Source organism: Neopelma chrysocephalum, unplaced genomic scaffold (genome assembly GCF_003984885.1).
Source record: "Neopelma chrysocephalum unplaced genomic scaffold, ASM398488v2 Primary Assembly neopelma1_63, whole genome shotgun sequence".
NCBI lineage: Eukaryota > Metazoa > Chordata > Aves > Passeriformes > Pipridae > Neopelma > Neopelma chrysocephalum.
In genome coordinates, this window is record NW_020897720.1 from 4579173 (window position 1) to 4599977 (window position 20805).

At 43.8% G+C, this 20805-nt stretch overlaps 1 long non-coding RNA gene across 1 annotated transcript; it reads left to right on the forward strand.

Annotated features, from left to right (window-relative positions):
* Positions 1–5310: 5310 nt before the first annotated feature.
* LOC113967072 lies at positions 5311–11613 on the forward strand. Its single transcript, XR_003534082.1, has 3 exons — positions 5311–5472; positions 6509–6566; positions 11442–11613. It is a non-coding gene; the product is annotated as an uncharacterized LOC113967072 (long non-coding RNA).
* The last annotated feature ends 9192 nt before the right edge of the window (positions 11614–20805 follow it).

Below are 20805 nucleotides of genomic sequence, written 5' to 3' on the forward strand. Positions count from 1 at the left end.
CTAAAGTCTCTGGAAGATTAGAAATAGAGGGATGATCGTAGTCTTTGGGGGAAATTTAGAGGTACATCTAAATAGCGTCCCTACAGCCACTGCAACCTGATTTTTTTTTTCTCCCAGCCACTCCAAGCTTTATTTCTGGAAATCAAGAGTCCTTGGGCACATAGTGCTTTCACTGTGAGTGACTTCAAGCTGGAAAATGTGATTCATTGGAGCTAAAATGTAATTTCCAGAATAGTCATCTCTCTCAGCTTATCTTCTGGGGAAAAAAAGACATTTCAGCGTGTCAGCAGGTGAAAGGGTTTGAGACCTGCTGCACCTTATGGATAGTGTTTTATTACTTTCACATTTCTTATTTTAACTTCATTGTCTGACACAGCCATTACCTTTTTAAGGATAGAGTTTTTAAAAGTATTGGGAGTCTTGCACCCAGAGTATAGTGAAACTCCTGTAATGTAAGACATAAATGTGCCTAATGCATCTCTGCCTTTCCTGCCGAGCCTTGGAAATGACATGGCCGTGTTCATTATAGCCTGATGGTTTGGCTCAAGTTCTGCTGCCAGGTTGCTGTAATTTTAAAAAATCGGTGTCTTTATTCCCACAGCAAAGAAAGGTACAAAATCAGTAAGGATTTATGGGTGTGCCCCTCTGCTTTAATAATCCAAATTAGCACAGCCCCATAGTGCCAGAGATTGTTCCTGCCTGATAATTTTGGGAGGGTCTGTGTGGGCATATTGGAGTTGGAAATTTTGAAGTCCCATTAAACATTAGACCAGTCTAATCTAACAGGACTGACAGATGTCAGCTCCAAGTCAGAACTCAAAGCCAGGCACTGGAAACTAAACTGCCTTTCCTGAAATCTTGGTTCGTGACATCCATCCCTCCCTTCCTCCCTCCTGCTGGTATTTCATCTCTTCATTCCAAGAGTGAAAAACAGGTTTTTTGTCACCCAAAGCTGACAGTTTAACAGCTTCCTGTTATGATGCCTAAAACCTGTGTGTGATGTACTTTAGTCACAGGGTTTCCTTTCCTTGCAGTCATGTTGAGCAGTGGCAATGGGATGTGATGGACACTGGATTCCTGCCCTGCATTGCCTGAGAGAGAAATTCATACTTGATAATATCTGGTAGAGGCTGTGTGAGCCACAGGTCACTGTTACCATGTACATAAACAGGAATCTTTATGAGCAAATCACAAACCATGAGGGCTGGCTGAGCCCTTGGCAGCAGGAGGGGAGGTTCTTCTTTCTTTTGGATACAGATGAGGTGGCAATTGTAATGTGGATTGTTCTTCCATGTGATTTCTTCTTCTATGACTTCTCTAGCTGTTGGTGTAATACTGCAGCAGTGTGTGAATGGCCCTAAAATAGAAAAAAGAATTCCAGGTGTTCTGAATCTGTAACCTTTCAGGCTCAGTTTTGGTTGCAGAAGGAAAACATTTGTAGAAGAGACCGAAGTGAAGGACTGACCTGTTTATCTGTGCTTTTTGCTTTTGTTTAAAATCATGACATCCCAGACTGGTTTGGGTTGGAAGGGACCTTAAAACTCATCCAGTTCCATGCCCTGCTATTGCAGGTTGCTCCAAGCCCCATCCAACCTGGCCTTGGACACTTCTAGGGATGGGGCAGCTACAGCTTCTCTGGGCAACCTGTGCCAGAGCCTCGCCACCCTCACAGTAAAATACTCTTCCATCCTCTCCACTACTTACTCTGGGAGCAGAGCAGGCAGCACTCACTGCTGTGTTCTCACACAGTGGCTGGTGAGAGAAAGTCAGGAAAACTTGTTCTGGAGCATTGTCAGGTGAATGGGTTTGGCGAAGGCATCTCATGTTTCTTCTTGCAGCCAAGAGAAACTGTTCCAGTGTTTCAGGCATTAAGGTTAGAGAAAACCTGGAACAGGTTTTATAGGAAGATTTATGCAGCTTCCGAAGACAAGCGTGCACATGCTCCTAATTATCGCTCACCCGTGAGGGAGCTGAAGTCTGACTCGGCTCCGGAGTGACAGGGATAAACTACTGTGCAACTGCGTCTCCCTTTCTAATGAACTCACAGCCTCGTTTGTGAGTGGAATGAGGAATCAATGCAATCAGACCACAAGAAGTAGATATTCTGTATAGATCAGAGAGCAAGGTATTGCATCTCAACCTTATCCCGCATTCCGTCACCATTTATCCAGGTAATGGAAAATATTGATTCCAAATACTGTTGCCAAAATGGGAGAGCGTATTTCAAAACTTGCTTCCTCTTGGAATTTCATCTCCCTTGTTAAAAACTTTTTGAGGTTGCCTGAAAAACTACTCTGATGTTAATATTTTCTAAACCAGGTAATAAAGAAGTGTCCAAAATGTCTCTAATAAAATATTCTCACACTTTATATCCTAAAAAATAGAAGAACTATTATCTAATGTTTTTGTGATTTGGGCATGTTTATGATGCTTCTTTTGTCATCATGTGTGGGGAAACATGCTTATGGACTCCCCCAGTGGCCAGAACTTTTCCCAAAAGCTTGACATGGAAGTGGTAATAGTTTTAATAAGAACTAATATAAATATATTGTTCAACAGAATTTGAATGTGAATCGTTTTAGAGGTGTGAGTGTCCTCTTTGTCTGGGCAAATGTTCTCACTGGTATATAAAATATACTGTGAAAAGCATGAAGTAGCACTTATGTAACCTGAAACCCCTGAAACATGAGATTATTTATACAACTGTCTGCTGGTGAAGTTGTGGTAACAGTCACAGTTTAATAGAAAGTCAGTAGGAGAGGAGAAAGAAAACATGAGTCTGTAGCAATTACAGTAACTCTGGTACTGAGGAATTTAATCTTAGGGCAGTTTAATGAGTGTAATATCATAGAATATTCTGGGCTGGAAGGGAACTTAAAGATCATCCAGTTACAACCCCGTGCTGTGGGCTGCGGCAACCTTCCATTAGACCAGATTGCTCCAAGCTTTGTCCAGCCCGGCCTTGAACACTTCCAGGGGTGGGGCAGCCACAACTTCTCTGGGCAACCTGTGCCACGGCCTCACCACCCTCACAACCAAAAATTTCTTTCCAATACCCAATCTAAACCTGCCCCCTCTGTCCATTTAAAATCATTCCCCCTTGTCCTGTCACTCCACGCTCTTGTCAATAGTCTCCATCCAATTTATCTGCACTATAAATTCTTGCATAGGTGAGGGAAAAGCTGTAGGTCTGAAAGGAGAAGTGGTGTCAGGTGAGAACATTTTCTCAGTGGAATTGGACAAAAACTCAAATGCATGGCTAGAATTATTCCAGTGTCTCACACATATGTCCATTAGCATCCCCTGCTGGACTGGCTCCGGGCTGCTCCCGACATCCCCATCCCTTGGGTTTTGGCTTGTTGGGTCTAACATGCTTTAATTTCTTGCTGCTGACTTGATGCCTTGGGTCAGGGCTGCCCAGCTCCTTGTGTCAGGGTGTGGGCTCTGCTGCAGCACAGAACATGCTGGAGCTGAGGGGCTGAGTGTGCTCACGGGGTGACAACATTAGGGTAAGGTCTGTGCTGGACATGTCCCAGTGTGGCTGCTGAGCCAAGCAGAGCTCACACCCAACTCACAGATGTTATTATGGCTGCAATGTGAAAGGAAATTATCTGGTGTCCCTCTTGCAGACCCAGTTTTATCGTCTGCCTGGTGGGTTTTGCTAAATTGACTTGTTCTTCAGCATTGAGCAGACTGGCATGAAAGAGCAAGTGCAACTTTGTGACTCTGAGTGTCACAGTCCGAGCTGAAAGGATGCTTCAGTTGAGCTGCAGACAGAGCAGAGCTTTCCCCCCCTCTCTCTTCTTTATCTTTTTAATTTTTTTTTCCTGTACCATTCCCAGAGAGGGAGCTTGTCCCCACATCCCACCCTGTGTGGGTTCTCCATGCACTTCCTGGCTGGGAGAGTTCGATCCTTGAAAGTGGCTCCTGCTGGATCATAAATTAAGGTGTGAGCCAACCACTCGTGGCCTTTCCGTGTGTTCCCAGAGACCAGAACTGGTCTCATGTGGCAGGAAAATCCCTGAGCCAGAGCTCACGTGGCATTTGGGCCCGCTGTCCGATAGCCATCGGCGACGTCTCCGTGCCAAGCATCCTCCTCCTCCTCCTCCTCCTCTCACGCCAGCTCAGGCAGATGGGGCAGAGACTGCGGTCTAACTACTGAGCACTTCGGTTCCTGTGTTATCATCTGCTGCAGGCAGGGTGACTCATTCCAGGATTATGTAGGCATTTTATTCACTGTGTTATTACTGGAAAGTTCTTTCTGCAGAGGCTTGGAATATAAAACTGAAAATCTTCTGATTGTAAACTGTCTCAGATAACACACAGCCTGTTGTCAAAGTAGGGCCTGTCTGTGCAACACTAATTCCACAACTGCAGAAGCCAGAGTAAGGGTTGAACTTGTTCCTTCTCCCATGTAAGTGTTCTTGGTACTGCCAAAATTGAGATTCTCATCACAAAACAGTCAGTAGTCTGCTTTCTCCTCGCATTTAATTCTTTTCTATTTGAAAAACAAAGTCTGTTTAATGCACTACTGCTGGGAGGCTTGGATATTTTCTCCAAGATTATGACAATCTGAGAATTTCGAAGATGTGGGTGGTTATAAACTCACCCTTGAAATGTGCCATAGAGCAGCAAAAGGAGCCAGAATTCACATTATTTCCTTGCTTTACCTCCCAGGAGCTGTCATCTAAGGGGCATGTGGCTGTTGAATCAAAATTAAGCTGGAGGGAGTTCAGCAGTACTGTGGGGTTCTTTGTGTGGCTTTTACCATAATTTATCTCTTCTACTCAGGTGCCTGTATTGGATTTCTGAGTTTTCCATCATTATATGCCTGTACCCTCCTCTGTAGGGATCCAGCTCAAAATGGGATGTTTTTCCTTTAAGAAGGATTTCCCTGAAGAGCAGGTTTCTCTCTCAGGATTTCTAGTCTGTAGTTTTAAAATCTAGAGTGTTTTCCTTCTCCCTTTGAGCTCCTGGCAATGCGAGGAGCTTTAAAACACAAATATTTATGGACGAGTCAGTGTTTGGATTAGGGAATGAAGAGTCTGGATGAGCTGCGTTGCTTATCTTGTTCAGAGAAAGACTCTGAGGAGCCCCGGGTGTGCTCCTTAGATCACAGCTTTGATTCCGCAGAACAGCCTTCATTAAAGAGCAACCCATAGAAAGAAGAGGCTCATTTTTCAGGAAGAATTCCTGCATGGAAAGGGTCATCAGGCATTGGAAGGGGCTGCCCAGGGAGGTGGTGGAGTCACAATCCCTGGAGGTGTTCAAGGAACGACTGGACATGGCACTCAGTGCTCTGGTCTGGGTGACAAGGTGGTGATGGGTCACAGGTTGGACCCGATGGTCCTGGAGGTATTTTCCAACCTCAGTGATTCTGTGAATCTGTGATTTTACATCTTCCTGCAAAGATACAGGATTTGTCACCATTTCTCAGCTCCTTGGCAACATGGCTCTGCCTGGGAAAAAAAGGTTATTAATATATATGTGTGTGTGTATATATATATATATACACACATATATATATATTCTTATAAAATTGTGATGATTATAGGAGCACCTGGATGCCAGGAGCTGTGCTGGGCTCAGCAGGTGATATCAGACCCGGGGCAGAGCAAGGCATTGGGCACTGGGAAGGCAAATGATTCTTGGCCCCATATCCCATCAAAATCCAGCAAAAAGGCATCTGTGCTTTAGGAAGTGATTTATATTTGTTCCTTGGGTAAACAGTGAACCCAACCAGGCTCTGCTAGTCCAGCACCTTTCAGGCACAGTTAAATTAACTTTTAGAAAAATAATAAAAATAATGGCCTGACTAATGAATGCCTGAGGAATTCTATAAAAGGCCTTGTGACACCTGCATTAATACCAAATGAGTTCATTATGATTAATGTTATTAAAATAAATGTCATGGGGATGAATAAGAGCTTGGCCATTATTTTAAAGTGTTGCCACTGGATCTATAAAAGCTCATGAGTCAACCCTGGGGAAGGAATTCTGCACGTTTATTTCTAAAACCTGTGGAGAATTCAAAGTTCCCTGCAAAAAATAGCCCCAAAAATAACATGGGAAGATGTGTGTGTTCTCTGAAAGACAGAGCATGCCCTGGCTCAGGAAGGCCTGGTTTTCTTATGGCTGAGAAATGGGATGAGAAACTTTCTGACCTAGAAATTTCTTGATGCTTGAGAATGATTCCAAAATTATTTGGGCTTTTATCAGGCCAGATTTTTTTTAATTAACATTTTTACAGAAGGATTTGACTTCTTGACTTTCCTACCACAGCATGGTAGCCTTACAAACATGACAAACTTGTCCTTACAAAAGAGAAAAGGCTGAGTGAAAATATTTACATTAGTGACATGTAAAAACCAACTCTTTTCAGTGGGTTTTGCCTATGCAAATGTTTTTAGTAACTTGTGAAGCCTTAGGAGAGATGTTCTTTAGAATCTTGGTTAAAGTCTCAATTGGATCAAAATATTTAGCACAAATATGTTTCCCTACTTTTCAGTTACTCCTTAATGAATCATCTTTGTTAACTGACTAGGAGATGTCCTGTTTCATTCAAAGTCTGCTGCTAATTTTTCCTTTTTGACTTAGTATAATATATTTAAATTCATTTCTGGTTGTATAATCCTATCAAAAAAAGAAAGAACTTTGCCATGGATAGTGTGGTGGTATGTTGCCAGCAGGATAAAGAAAATGAAAAGCTGCTGGTCACGATGTCGTGAGGGGATGATGACAAGCAATGTGCTGGCACCGAGCCAGGAGAGAGGGGCCATAACGTGTCCAATAAAACCCACATAAACATGAATAAAGAGATCAATATCTGATTCCATGTATTGCCAAAACAGCACAGTAAAGTTTCAGAGGTCTGTCTTACTGGGGAGTTAAAACCACCAGGGGTGTAAGAAATGTAATAAGGGGGAAAATTTATGTAACTTATATAATTATTTTTAAAGCAATGCATTTGCCCGGTCACAAAACTATTTTAACTGTGGTGACGTAAGGTCCAATTAGCGGAATGACATTGGGAGAAGAGGGATAAATCTGCAGAGTGTACGTTTTATTGCTGCTGCTGTAATTGTGCTGCAGCGACAGAGTCGCACGCGTTAACCCCGGCACAGCTGGTGTTTGCTAAATAAACCCAGCGAGGCAGGAGAGGGCTGTGCCGTGCCATGCCAGGCTGTGCCATGCCAGGCTGTGCCATGCCAGGCTGTGCCATGCCAGGCTGTGCCATGCCAGGCTGTGCCATGCCAGGCTGTGCCATGCCAGGCTGTGCCATGCCAGGTGCATGTGCTCTGGGGATGGTGACAGAGCTGGGTGACATTGCTGAGCTGACCAACTCAGTGAGGACAGAGCTGACTGCACACAAACACAGAAGATGCTCCCCAGGCTGAGTGATAAGGTGATGGAAGGGTAGGTGGAATTTGGTGTAAATAAATGTAAAGCCAATGGAAAAGGGGAGGGGAAAGCAGCCTGGCTTGCAGGAAGTGCAGTGGTGGGATTTAGGCTGACTTGTCCTGATGAAGGACCAGAGCTCCAAGGCGAACGTGGGGGTGGTGCTGTGTTGACAGTTGGACTTGATGATCTTAAAGGTCTTTTCCAGCCTTAGTGATTCTGTGATTCTATCTCAGAGCTACAGGAGATCATCTTACAAAAATGCAAACACAGTGCTCAGGGTGCCCACAAAGCCTGCAGAGGATTGGGAGTAGGAAAATTAGGAAAGAATGGGGATGGAGCCCAATATGGTTTTAAAATCAAAACACGCACTATGCACTCTGTTGTTGCTAGGACCTCAAACCTCCTTCTGAGGAGGTGTTTAATTTATTTTCTTTTTAATTTAAAGCTTTGATAGGAATGAATCATTCAGTTCCATTTACCAGAAGACCTTTGCTCCTGGGCTTTGTTTCTGTGGATGTTTGCAGCTCTTAGCTGATGGTGAGGGTGGATGCTGTTACTGCAGTGTTAGGGGCAAGATGCTGGTAAGGGAGACTGAGAAAACCAATTAATTTAAGGTTTATAAACCACAGAAAGAAGTCCCACAGACTGATGAGAATGATAGTGTGTGTACCAGCAGAATGAGAACAAGAGGCTTAAGAAATTAGGTTTGAGATGGAATGATATGTTGCAGATGGGTGCAGCAGAGCTGGTGATTGCCAGAACTGAGTTGCAATTTTTTTTCTCATGATTTCTTGACTGTGCGGAAATACTAAACATAACTAAAGGATGTGGAAACCCCCCTTATCTTCCTGTTCTAAATGTCTTTATGCTTTGCCAGGGAGGGTTTATTTCTGTACAGATGTAGACAGCTGTGTGCATGCCATGCCCCCAGCTTGGCACTGGGAACCAGGGGGAGAGAAAGGATAAGGAACAAATATTCACGTTTCTGGTATATTGCCAAAACTAGAGGTTGATAATTTAATTTGCTGCCTAACAGCTTGATAGTCTGCAAAAACATCCCCCTTTTTTTCCAAACCTTAGAGCCACGGGTGCTGGGAAAGCCCAGGAAACAAATAGGCTCCCTGCAGTTCCTAAATGTGATGGTTGGCATTCAAACCCAGGTCAAATATCTCATTTCTCAGTTCAGAATTGTAATATCTCCAGTTATTTCTGATTTATGCAGCTGTCACAAACACTTTCATCCATGGAAACCTACAGAAGTCACACTAAGGCCTTTGAGTAAAGCCAGAGATATTTCTTCAAGCTGGAGGTTTTTGATGGAACACCAGATCCCTTTATATGCCTCTTCTGGAAGTGTTTTGTCATCTCACACCAGAACTAGCACCATAATGTTGCCACCTGTGCAAGTCTCCTAGTTGGAGCCGGTTGGGTTATTTTTGGGGATGTCATGGCATTGACCCCCCGGTGTCACCTGCCTGTTGGTGCCACACGTGCCTGATGGCTCATCCCTAAGCAACAGGTGTCACAGAGTTCACGGGAAACGGCTCTTTTCACAGCAAATAGAGCAGCATGAGAGCTGCATCTTCAAACAGCAGCGTGAGGCAGTGCAGGGTACCTGTGGGACTGAGCTCTGTCCCTGCACCCTCTGCTCGAATCAGAGCTTTGGATGAGCAAACAAAGTTTTCTCAGGCACAGGCTCTTTTTTGCCTTAACCCAGGATATAAAAATCTCTTGCTGCTTTTGTGCATTCAGTGCTGCCTGCCTGCCCTTACATGGGTTTTTTTACAATTTCTGGTCACGCAAAGAGCCGCATCATTTACAGGCAGGATTCGCAGGAATGCGGCTCTGCTGCTGCAGAGCAGCTGGAGGACACCCTTAAATAAAACAGGAATCTTCCTCACAAGCTGTTTCATGTTACCGTGACGGCTTGTAGATAGAGATAAATCCTTTCTGACCTATGTGACCTGGCTGGCAAGCAATGACAGGTTCTTGCTGAGCCTGGACCCAGGTTCTTTTAATATTTCTGAAACTTCTGGAACATCCCTCCCTCCTTGTGCACATGATTAAGTACAAAGGGAATTTAATCTCCTTCTCTCACAATCCTGATCTCTAGGATCTGACTTTCATAGACTGTTCATGGAGCCTCCCTGCAAAAAGCAGAGTTCTCTGCACACTGAAACTGCTCCTGAATTCACCCCAAAACGCATCACCCAAACCTGATTGAGGCTGAAAAGTCTCTGTAGCTGTGACATACCATGACACAAATTCCTGGCTGTGCATACAAGAGTGGGATTTCTCTTTAGGAGGGGTGCGAGTGTTTAACAGTCATTCTGTGCTGCAACTTCAGGTGTTGTTAACAGAGAAATGGTATTTTCAGCAGCTCAGTGGAATGACCTGCACAAACCCTGTCCCAAGCCTGTTATTAGGCAGCTCTGGGTTGTCTGTGAGCACCAAGACCACCTCAGATTCCTTCAGTCCCAGCCCCGTGTCAAACCAGAGGGGGATGCTGAAAGACTGCACTAACACCTGAGGAAGTTTTTGGTTGCCCCAGTCCCGAAGTGGCCTCCTCATTCCTTACTGTTTGCTTTAATGCTGTGCTTGTAGGAAACAAAGGTAATTTTGTCTGCGGCCTGTGCAGAACTTAGAGTAGAATCCCTGGGATCTCTTATTTGCTTAGAAGTACCTTAAGATGATTTTTTTTAAGAGGTAGTTTTGTGATCTCCCCCCCTCCTTTTCAGGGCCCCCAAACTGTATGTGCCTGACCTCATATTCCTGTTGCTGAACATTTAATGGATGCACAAAGACATTTTACCCTGGACAGAATGAGACGTTAACACATCTGTTGCTTAACATTCTCCAAGATGTGTTAAACTATGGAGGCAGCTCTGCATAGGTTCAGCTCTTAGTTCTGCTTCTGAAAGGAAACAGTAATGAAGAAATTGTTGTGCTCTGGGTGGAGAACGAGGTACAGGGTGTTCTGGTGCAGGAGTTAGGAATTAAAGGTGATCAAAACAAACTTTGAAATTAAGATATCCAGCAGAAATAAGGCAAAAACAAGGTGAAAAAGGCTCCCACTTCAACAGCATGTGCAGTTTTGTAGGCTGATTTGAATAAATTGAGTTGAACAGGCTCTTGCAGACTCAGTAATTCAACACAGGCTGCTGCTGGTGCTTGGTAAAAATCCTGCTCAGAGCTTGGTAGGATAAGAAAGCATGGAAGGGTGTGGAATAAATCACTCTGTATTTTGGATACGTATAAGTGAAAAGAGCTGGATGGAGAGTAGCTTGGCTGGGAGAACATGGGTTAAGTAGCTCATGCTTATTCCACTGCTCCTTCCCGTGCCAGAGCCAACTCCTGGCCCGGAGCTGCTCCAGCTTCCCCCCTTGCAGACAGGTTGGGAATACAGAGACCAGGATGGTGCTTGTCCAGTGCTGGAGGCTCAGAGTGCTTTGGGTATCTTCTCCAGCCTTCCTTCCCAAAACATTTATGCTCCAAGAGAACGCAATAACTTTGCTCATGCCTGATTTTTACCAAACTGCAGTCAGGGATGGATGTCGAGTGTTTTTCTGTTTGCAAACACTTTCACACACCTCTCCCTTTAGGCTTGCAGGGCTCTTAATGGAGCGTAATAATGGAAGTTCAAGCTTTTCTGGGAAGTTTTTGTGGACCTGCTGCCAGCCCTGCTGAGGTGTTGGCAGTGTGTGAGCTCAGCGATGCCGTGATAACATTTCACAGAAACTGCCCTAACAGGCTGTGGCAAAACACAGCTCCTCATGCTGTGTCAGTGCTGTTCTCCCCCTCAGTACAATGGCTGAACAACATGGAGCTGTGTCAGGGGAGGGTTAGGTTGGATATCAGGAAAAGATTCTTCCCCCGGGGGTGGCTGGGCACTGAACAGGCTCCCCAGGGGGCAGTGGTCACAGCCCCAAGGCTGACAGAGCCCAAGGAGTGTTTGGACAATGCTCTCAGGTGGGATTGTTGGAGTGTCCTGTACATGCAGGGTCAGGAATTGGACTCTGATCCCTGTGGGTCCCTTCCAGCTCAGGATATTCTGTGATTCCATGAACCCCAGGTGCCCAGGCTGTGCTCGGTGACAGATGAGGAGCCGCTGTGACATCGCTGCAGCTGCCACAGCCTGTGCTGTGGTTTGGCTGCTCGTGGGCTGTCTAGACAAGCCTTCGAGAGAGCCATGTTCTTCTGGTTCCCATTTGATTACGAGACAGGCTTTTTCATCTCTAATGTAAACACGCCTGAATAAAATAACTCTGCTGTGGCGTTTCTTGTACAAAGCCCCTTTTTTGGAAGGAGTGATTTGATTCGTACGTTTCCATTCCCCACCACAGATATAATTTCATCTTTCCCATTTGGGCATTAGGTTTCCTGAAAAAAAAGGGTGAGGTGAAAATGCTGAGCCCCAAAGAAAGTGCTCATATTTAGCAAAGAGCTGCAGCTGTGCAAATACAAGGCTTTGCCTGGAACAAGTGAACTGAAATCCACCTGGTTTCATCGCTTCCACTTAACACATCCAGCCCCAGGCTCTCCCTGCCTGGCAGGAGTGAGGTTGGTGCCTGTGCTGGGGCACAGCAGGGCTGGGACGGCTCTGCCATCGCCAGAACTTCTGTAAGATGGAACGTTGGGATGGGTCTGAGGGGACCATTGCAGTGGCAGTTCCTCTGAGCAGTGTGAAAACACACATTAATTTCCTTGTAGCTCAAGCAGCATATCCCAGTGGTGAGGAGAGAGGGCCTTGGATCAAGAGCCAAGGCTTTGCCGGGAGCTTCACTGGTGGCTCCTTGTTGGCTGTGGCTGGTTCATCCCTTTGCTTTGTGCTCATATTCTCTTCACCCACCTCCTGCTGTGGGCACCAGGTGCCTCTCCAGGAGCTGCCAGGGCACAGGTGCTGCTGGGTGTTTGCTGTGGATAAGGGTACCAACTGTGTGTAAAGAGGGATCAAAAAGGTCACTTGGGAAGTCTTGGGAACTTTGGAGGAAGTTGGAGACAACTCCTGCTGTTTGATCATTGCATTCCCCTAACATTGCTCTTGTGGATCTAAAGTAGAACTGAACCAAGGCTGGGTCGGAGCTACCTCCAAGGTTTTGCATTTTCCTGGAAAAATGGATATGAAAGCCAAGTCTTCCCTTTCCACTTCATGCTGAGCTCCTGCGAATGGCCCAAGTTACTGAACCTCCACAAACTATTTACAAGGGCTTGGAGTGACAGATAAGGACAAGTGGCTTCACAATGCCAGAGGGCGGGGTTAGATGAGATGTTTGGAAAAAATTCTTTCCTATGAGGGTGGTGAGGCCCTGGCACAGGTTGCCCAGAGAAGCTGTGGCTGCCCCATCCCTGAAAGTGTTCAAGGCCAGGTTGGACGGGGCTTGGAGCAACTTGGTCTAGTGGGAGGTGTCCCTGCCCATGGCAGGACTTAGAAGTAGAGGATCTTTAAGGTTACTTCCAATCCAAACCGTTCTGGGATTCTCTGAAGCAAGACAAGTGAGCACAAAGCCAGCACAGAGCCCTGCTCCCACTGCTCACGCTCGGCACGGGCATCGTGTGCTCCCGGGCTGGCAGCCAGTTCAGGGGGAGTGTTTCTTCTCACTGAAAGGGGATCAGACCCCTGGATAAACTCAACAGCTTCTCTCCATAAAGGGTTCGAAATTGGGTAAGTGGCTGCATCATCTGGAGCTAAATAAATGAGAGATTTTCATTTTGAAATGGGCTCTCTTCCAAGCATGTTTTAGTTTGGGGAAAATCTGCTCTCTGCAGCTTTTCTGAAGACTTTCTCTACTCTTCTGTTGATTATTCTGCTTTTGTTTATGAAATTAGACCGGTGTTGAATTTCATATGTTATTGAATAGTTCTGAGCATGCTTTGGCCCTAAGCAAATATATGGTAATAACATAAGATCAGTCAAGGAAAACACAGAAATTCTCTATTTGTCACCACACACCTCAGTGTGTTTGCAGGAGATAAGGAGATCAGACTTTCCCAGCCCTATCCAGCATGATCCTGTCCCTAGATTGGATCAGCAGTACAAGATATCTAGCACTTCAGTGAGAATCCTTTTGTTTATCCAATCAAGAATATAAAAAGAATTCTGTGGAATAGCTATAAATTCAAACATAGAGGCTTTTGTTGAGCAAGAAAAAGAAACTAAGATTATGGAAGATCAGAACACAAAATTAAAAGAAGTCTGCCGTATCACTAAAGGACAAGGAGTTATTTGTCAGCTTCCTTACTTACAACTCAGAAATTGGTTTGAGGATTGAAATGCAGTACAACAGCAAAACTGCTGCAGGTGCTTTTCATAAAAGCAACATTCAGTTATTGTGTTATTGGATCTTATCTGAAAGGGCTTTTAAAATATTTGTTATCCAATCCTACATGTAACACAGTGTTGTCATTATGTGTCTAAATATTTTTTTTCCATTAGACCACCCATGTTCATGTCAACAAAACCCCAGAAATTTAATTTATTCACTTCATAGAACCATGGAATCCCAGAATGGTTAGGGTTGGAAGGGACTTCAAAGCTCATCCAGTTCCATCCCCCTGCTGTGGGCAGGGACACTTTTCACTATCCCAGGTTGCTCCAAGCCCATCCAACCTGGTCTTGAACACTTCCAGGGATGGGGCAGCCACAGCTTCTCTGGGCAACCTGTGCCAGGGCCTCACCACCCTCACAGGGAAGAATTTCTTCTGTATATCTCACCCAAATTTTCCCTCTTTCAGTTTGAACCCACTACTCTTTGTCCTATTGCTACAGTTGCTGCTGAACTACTTGAACATCAGTTCCTGATGAATTTCTTGCCTGTTTGATGGCTCTTGCTCCTTGTGATGGGGTGTTGGATAGATTTTGCATGACTAGTGAGTGAGAGGGGTCTTACAGAGCTCAGTGGAAAACCCTGAGTTTGGATCAGTCATTTTCATTTATTTTAGGGGAGCATGGAGGACCTCTCTGTTATGAATTTAAGAGCACTGGATATAGTTTTGCTATCTTTAGTTACCTTTCATGGTCCCCTGCAGAGCAGTTCCTGAGCCAAAAAGGTCCACAGGTGACAGCTACAAAGCCATAGGAGTTCCCAGTAATTCTGAAGAACACAGTAGAAATTCTGTGCCTTTGATAAAATAGTGAACTCTATTAAATTTGTATGGCTTCTAAATAAACTTCTGTGGAAACCTGTTAGTTGGATGTGTTAAATTTTACAAGACTTCCTTGCAAGCTCTGCTGGTTTTGGTCAACCACCAGCTCAGATGAGTTCAATCTATCTACTCCTGGCCATTTACAAGAAAAGATTTAACTCCCAAAATAATAGAAAATCAAACCATTTAGCATCAGCAGGGCAAGGAAATGGAGCATACCATGTTCTGTCAACAGCAGCTATGTCTGTGTAAAGAAATTAATTCCCCAAGTGTACTTGCCCTTTGGGTCTGAGTTTAATCCCATGTATTTCTATCACTTTTAATAAGTAGATTTATATTGGACACCAAATGTTAAAATTAGCTAAACTTGAAAGGCCTGCCTTTGAAATGAGTCAGAATAGATTCTCCGTCGAAGTTACTGCAGTGCCAATAAGGATTAATTAAAACTCAAATGTTCTTCATTGTGTGTTAATTGAAGAATTGTTATTCAGTCAACCTTCTTGATTTTTCTCTGTGTTAAATAATCATGGAAGTATTTCACCTAGTCTCACTGTTTATTTAACCAATTAATTAAGGGAGGGGATATTCTGCATTTATTAGTATTTTAATTGGAGAATTTTATTCCCGGTGGCCTAAACATCTACATATGTTCAGGTTTTGTGTTTAGCTTTTTTGTCTCTTAAATGACCAGTGTTCCTGATTGTACACACTACCAACTGGGAAAAAAAAAAGCTTTCAAGTACTCTGCACAATTGAACTTCATTAGCGCTTGAAGACCAGGGGCCAGGTTTCCATCTCAGCTGTGCTCATGTAAGACAAAGTAATTCCCCACTGTAATAATGGACTTGCTCTGAGCTGGTTCTGGCATCGAGATGAGAATTTGGCCTTTGTGACTTAAATAATTAGAGCGCACATTGTATAATGGTATTTAACGGCTCAAAACATTTTATTTAATGGCCACTGATTTATAAAAGGTTACTTTATAATGTATTCACGGTTCAGCGGGTGCCACAAAATTTAAAGCTCCATGGAGAGCCCTCTTGCAGGCAAAACATGAGAAAATCTTCACTTTAAAGGGACGAGATTCACGTATGTATGTGGCTTTTTTTCCTGTGTGACCACGTTCTACATGACATTATCATTTGCCTCATCCCTGGAAGTTTCCAAGGCCAGGTTGGACGGGGCTTGGAGCAACCTGGTCTAGTGGAAGGTGTCTCTGCCCATGGCAGGGGGTGGAACAGAATGAGCTTTAAAAGTCCCTTACAACCCAAACTATTCTGTGATTCCATGATGTTATTAAAAAAAATCCCAACTTGTGAAGTCCTGCAAATCTGCGGATATTTGCAACTCTGAAACAAATCAAGGTGCTTCAATATTTTTCTCTGCTTTCCTTCCCTACACTCTGCTGTGAACCAGAAGGCAGCAAACATCAACACAGGTTTCATGCTGACAGTCCATATTCTTTTTGTTCTTTATTTAATTTCCATCTTCAGTAACCCTAGAAATACATTTTTTCTTCCTGACTTCACCCAGCTTTTATATTTCATTGGTGAGATCAAGACAGAGATTACTCCAAATAAAGTAAGACCTTATCTTGCACAGAAAAATATGAAAAACATATAAGCATGTCCAGTATCTCTTTGTTTCTCTGTACCAATGCCGAGTGATTTATAGTCACAATTCTTATTTCCCTGATAAATGTCTTTAGATTAAAAATTTGGCAAAGCAAATATTTTTTTCCCTGTAAAATCAAAGATGAATGTGAATTGCTTTTTAAGTCCAGATTCCAAGCGTAGTTTCTGATTTAGCAATGCAGTTAGGATACAGTTACATTAAAAATATGAACAAGCTCCTCAGTCAGGGAAGCCCTTGGGTACGTATTTAACTCCCACTGGGTTTACTAGGAATATGAATATTTGGTTGAAGCCAGGTCACTGTGATAAATATAGAAAGTTAGATTAGGAAACATTGCCTTGGTGATATACTCAGGTGAGTTGATGTCACTGACATTGGAATTTTACATTCACCTTATCCGAGTTGTCAGGGCATCCTTTTCAACTTGTGCCTTAGCTGAATCTCTGTAGGTAGTTTGTCATTATTACTCTGAATTGATGATTTTCTCAGTGACTGCCCATTGATTTGCTTTTAAAAGGTATTAAATGTTTTGCAAATAAATGTTTTGCCAGTAATGATGCATTGAACACTCAGCAAAGGAGAAGGGTTCATGCCAGGCATGAAAAGCCAAAGGTGGTCAGAAAAAGCCTGGGTGACAGAAGATTAAGAAAGTGAAGAGCAGAGAACAAATCATGACAAAATTTGGGAGGACTTTACTGTTCATGGCAATGCAGGGAGTCATAAAGCCCCGAGCTAATATTGGTTGTCACTGAATCCTGGCAAATCACCAGAACTGAAAATTAGGGTGAATCACAATTTGTGCTTTTAAAAGAAAAGAAATGAAGAATCCTATTATATCTATCCACCAGTGCCCATCCATCCAAATCTGCTCATTGGAGTCCACTATTAACCACTCTTACTGTTTGGGGTAATGGCTTTTCCTAAGAGAGCCCTCTTCCACGGAAGCACTGTCAAAACAAGGACAAATTTTGGGCCCATCAACCTTGAGAATGTCCTCTGACATTATTAGCTGAATTCATCAGCTATTAATGACTGCAAGATATATAGGATAGACTCTGGTTAGCACTGGGGAAGACTTTCAATTCACTCCACTCCAAGCTCTATTTATTCATTTAGACTAAATGGAGTTATTAAAGGTCATGACTTCATTTCCAAAGTATCAGGTGAAAATACTTTCCAATTTGACAAATAGAGGACACCGATTGCAATAAAATTAAATCTTCAACAATTTCTTTGATTTTAAAGGATATTTCCTCTAAGTTTTACTTTCATTAACTCAATCCAGGTGGGGCCTGGAGAAGTGAATGATGGTTCTCAGTGCTCAGAAGAGAGTTGTGGATGCCAATAATGAATTTGGGGACTTTGGGTTTTCAGAGAACAGCAGCAAGATTTTTTTGTCCTACTCAGCACTGAGTGACATGGAAAACCTGAAATATAATAACCACCATGTGCAGAGGGGATTCACAATAAAGCTTGTGATTTTATTTTGTCATCTGAGATTTACCCGTGATATGTGCGTGAATCAGTTGTGACTAAAGAAAAAATCCTCTCTGCCCTTAAGTTCCCTAAGGAGTGCCCATACTTCCTATCCTTTTACCTGTAGATATTACTGCCCAAGTGCTTTTGATAAGGGCATTGCAATACAAATTACAGATACAGTGATATTAAAGTTTTAGCGAATTTTTTTTTTCCCTCAGCAGGAAATCTGGAAAGCCATCTGCACCACTGACTTCTGCCAGAGCAGGGTTCACCTTTCTGTGTCCTGTAACTGTTTGAGCTCTCAGCAACCTGTGCTGTGGTTGTGATACAAATCCCTAAACCCAGCCAATGTGGCGAGATTGGCCCTGTTGAAGATTCCCACCGTGCCTTCCATGGGACGTGTGCTTTCTGGATGGATTTGGCTGGAGGGTGAGTGGCTGGCCGGCCTTCTCCAGGAGCTTCCAAAAAAAGATGGAGGAACAGCAGAGTGGTTGATCTGTTGACCTTCCCAGGAGAGACTCAACCCAGGTGAGGACAATCTTCACAGGTGGGAACAGAGGCACCTGTGCCTAAGAGGAGATGGAAAGGACTGCAGAAGAATCCTGGGAGGACTGACCTTATGGCATCTGGGATTTTACAGGGTCGTTGAAGGATGACAGATTAAGTGTCTCCAGGCATAATCAGACATGTCAGGTAGGATTGATATTAGTCCTACTTTCTGTGCCCAAAAGCATATGATAAGAATAGAAAATGTTCTGGAGTCATAGCTGGGTGACGGGTCGCTCCTCACATGTGCCTCGTAGGGCTGGGTGAGCTGCCCATGTTGTGAGAAGAAGCCTCCCAAAATCACTGCATGCTTGCATTGCCCTCAGATTGCTAACAGGATAGCTCAGATAACGATCTTTACTAATTTGAAATAACACAGCCTGCAGGATTCCCCCCTTTGCTGGCTATGAAAGTTGAAAATGTTCCATGAATAATTTTGCTCAAGTTGTACAAGGAAACTTCAGGTCCCCCAAAGGGAACGTGGAAGAACTCTGATTTAACTCCAGTTCCTCCCCTGCTCAGGAAGGGGTAGAGTGCAGTGAAGTTTAGGTTGCAGGATCCACCCCCACACAGGCAGGTTCCTCCTGTGAGCGCAGGAACTCACCTGCTTCACTCGAGAGCTGCAAAGCAAATGTTTCTGTGGAAACTTTGAGAATGTCCAGGCATGTGAGCATGGCCAGATGTGTGTGCTGCCTCAGATTGGAACAAAAAGGTGCTTTAGACAGAAAATAGGTCTGCACAAGATGAGTATGATGCCAAAATAACATAAAAACCCCTTTGCAAGCTTTTATCCAACAGTTTGGGGCTTTGTGCCACCTTCATTTTATCAGAGCTGTATATTTAGTTCTCCAAACACTGTATTAAGAAATCAAGGTGTAATCAATCAGATCTTCTTTCTGTAGTTGCTATTTCCCATGAGGAATTCTTTCAGTTGTAGGAGCAGGAAATTACTTTGTGAAGGTGACTGTGGTCTTGGAATGTGTTTGGGCATTACGGGAGTGACAGTAGCAAACAAAAACTATTTCCTAGGAGGTCCGGCCTAAAGATGTTATAAACACCATAAGATGGTGTAAATAAGAATTAATTAAAAGTCCTAGTCCAAGCTTGTTCTGTGACTTAAAGCAGGACCAGCACAACTACAGAGATTTGAGCCATGTCAAAATATTTGCTTTACACTGTTTGTTTGCAGTGGCTTGGCCAAAGTGCGTTTCTCTGGATATTGAGGCTATTGAGGCTGGGTCACAGAGACAGAGATTACAAATGTCTTCCCTACTGTTGTGGCTGGTGGACAGGAATGGTCTGGTGGGTCCCAGTTTACCCTGGCAATTTGGAATGGAAATTGCAGCTTCCAGCTGAATCCTGGAGAATAGTGAGATAACAAGAAACAGAATAGACAGGAGGAAGCAGAGCCTGTGTGTCCTCTTCTCCCCACGGTGTTGCAGCAGGAGGGCTGCTCCCAAAGTCATCATTCATGGTGTTTTAGAGTGGATAATGCCTGAATTTCAGAATGTTTTCTGTTTTTCTTAGGAGGTGACAAAGTGACTGATAATCACAGGGATCATGGTTTTGATGGGAGCAGCTGAGGCACAGTGAGGTGAAATGATGTGCCTGACGCTGCTCTGCAAATCCACCACAGAGCCCAGAATCCAATCCATAGAGCTGGCAGTGTGGCAATAATCACTTCTCTGCAGAGATCCACAAGGGATCTTTGTAGGTCTGATCCAGGTGGCTGGATCTGCCCGTGCCATAGTGCTGCAGGCACAGGAGAGCAGCCAGAGCTGCTGGCAAACAGCCTGTGAGCAGAAGGTGCTCCTGTGCCTTTGGCTGACCAAGAGTTACAGTTGTGAGTTTTGCTCGAATATGATAACTTTTCACTTGGAATAAGAGAATGACGGGGAAACAAAACAATGGGATCATTTGCAGCTTGGGGCTCACCATCCTCCACAGCTTCTCCCTGAAGGGAGGGGCCTGCCATGGGCTGCCAAGACAGGGTACACTCTCCCTTTGGGATGTAGCATCTCTCTTCAGGATGCATATTCTCCTTTTGGGATGTAGTCTATCCCTTGTGGATATGTAGCCTTTGGACCATTTTAAGAAGAGGAATATAAATCAACTATATTTTTTAATTACAGCCTTTACTTTCTCTAAGCTACACCAAAACCACCTGAAGATAATATTACTGGATTTTTCTCCTGACACTATCTGTCCAGTGGGATGGTACAAATGCTCTGTATTTCCTATCAATATCCAAATCAGTATCCAAATCAATGACATTTTCATCTGGCAAAGCTGGTGAAAACTGAAAGCCTTGTGAAGGTGTCCTGTTAACGATGTCTTAACCACTGCTGGCAAAGCCAAGCTCCCCCTATTAGGAATGATGATTTAAAATCCAGTAATATCTAGATGTTTATCAGGAGATAAAAATGTTCTTGCTGTAACTGAAAAGAAAGGAGTCATGAATATGTGGGGCTTTTTAGTAACTTCTAATGAAGATTTTAAAACAATGTCCTTATATTTTTGCATTTCAGTCAGAGCAGGCAGTAACATGTAATGTAAAATGAGTTGAAAAGAAAATCTGGGATAATCATTTGTTACCACAGG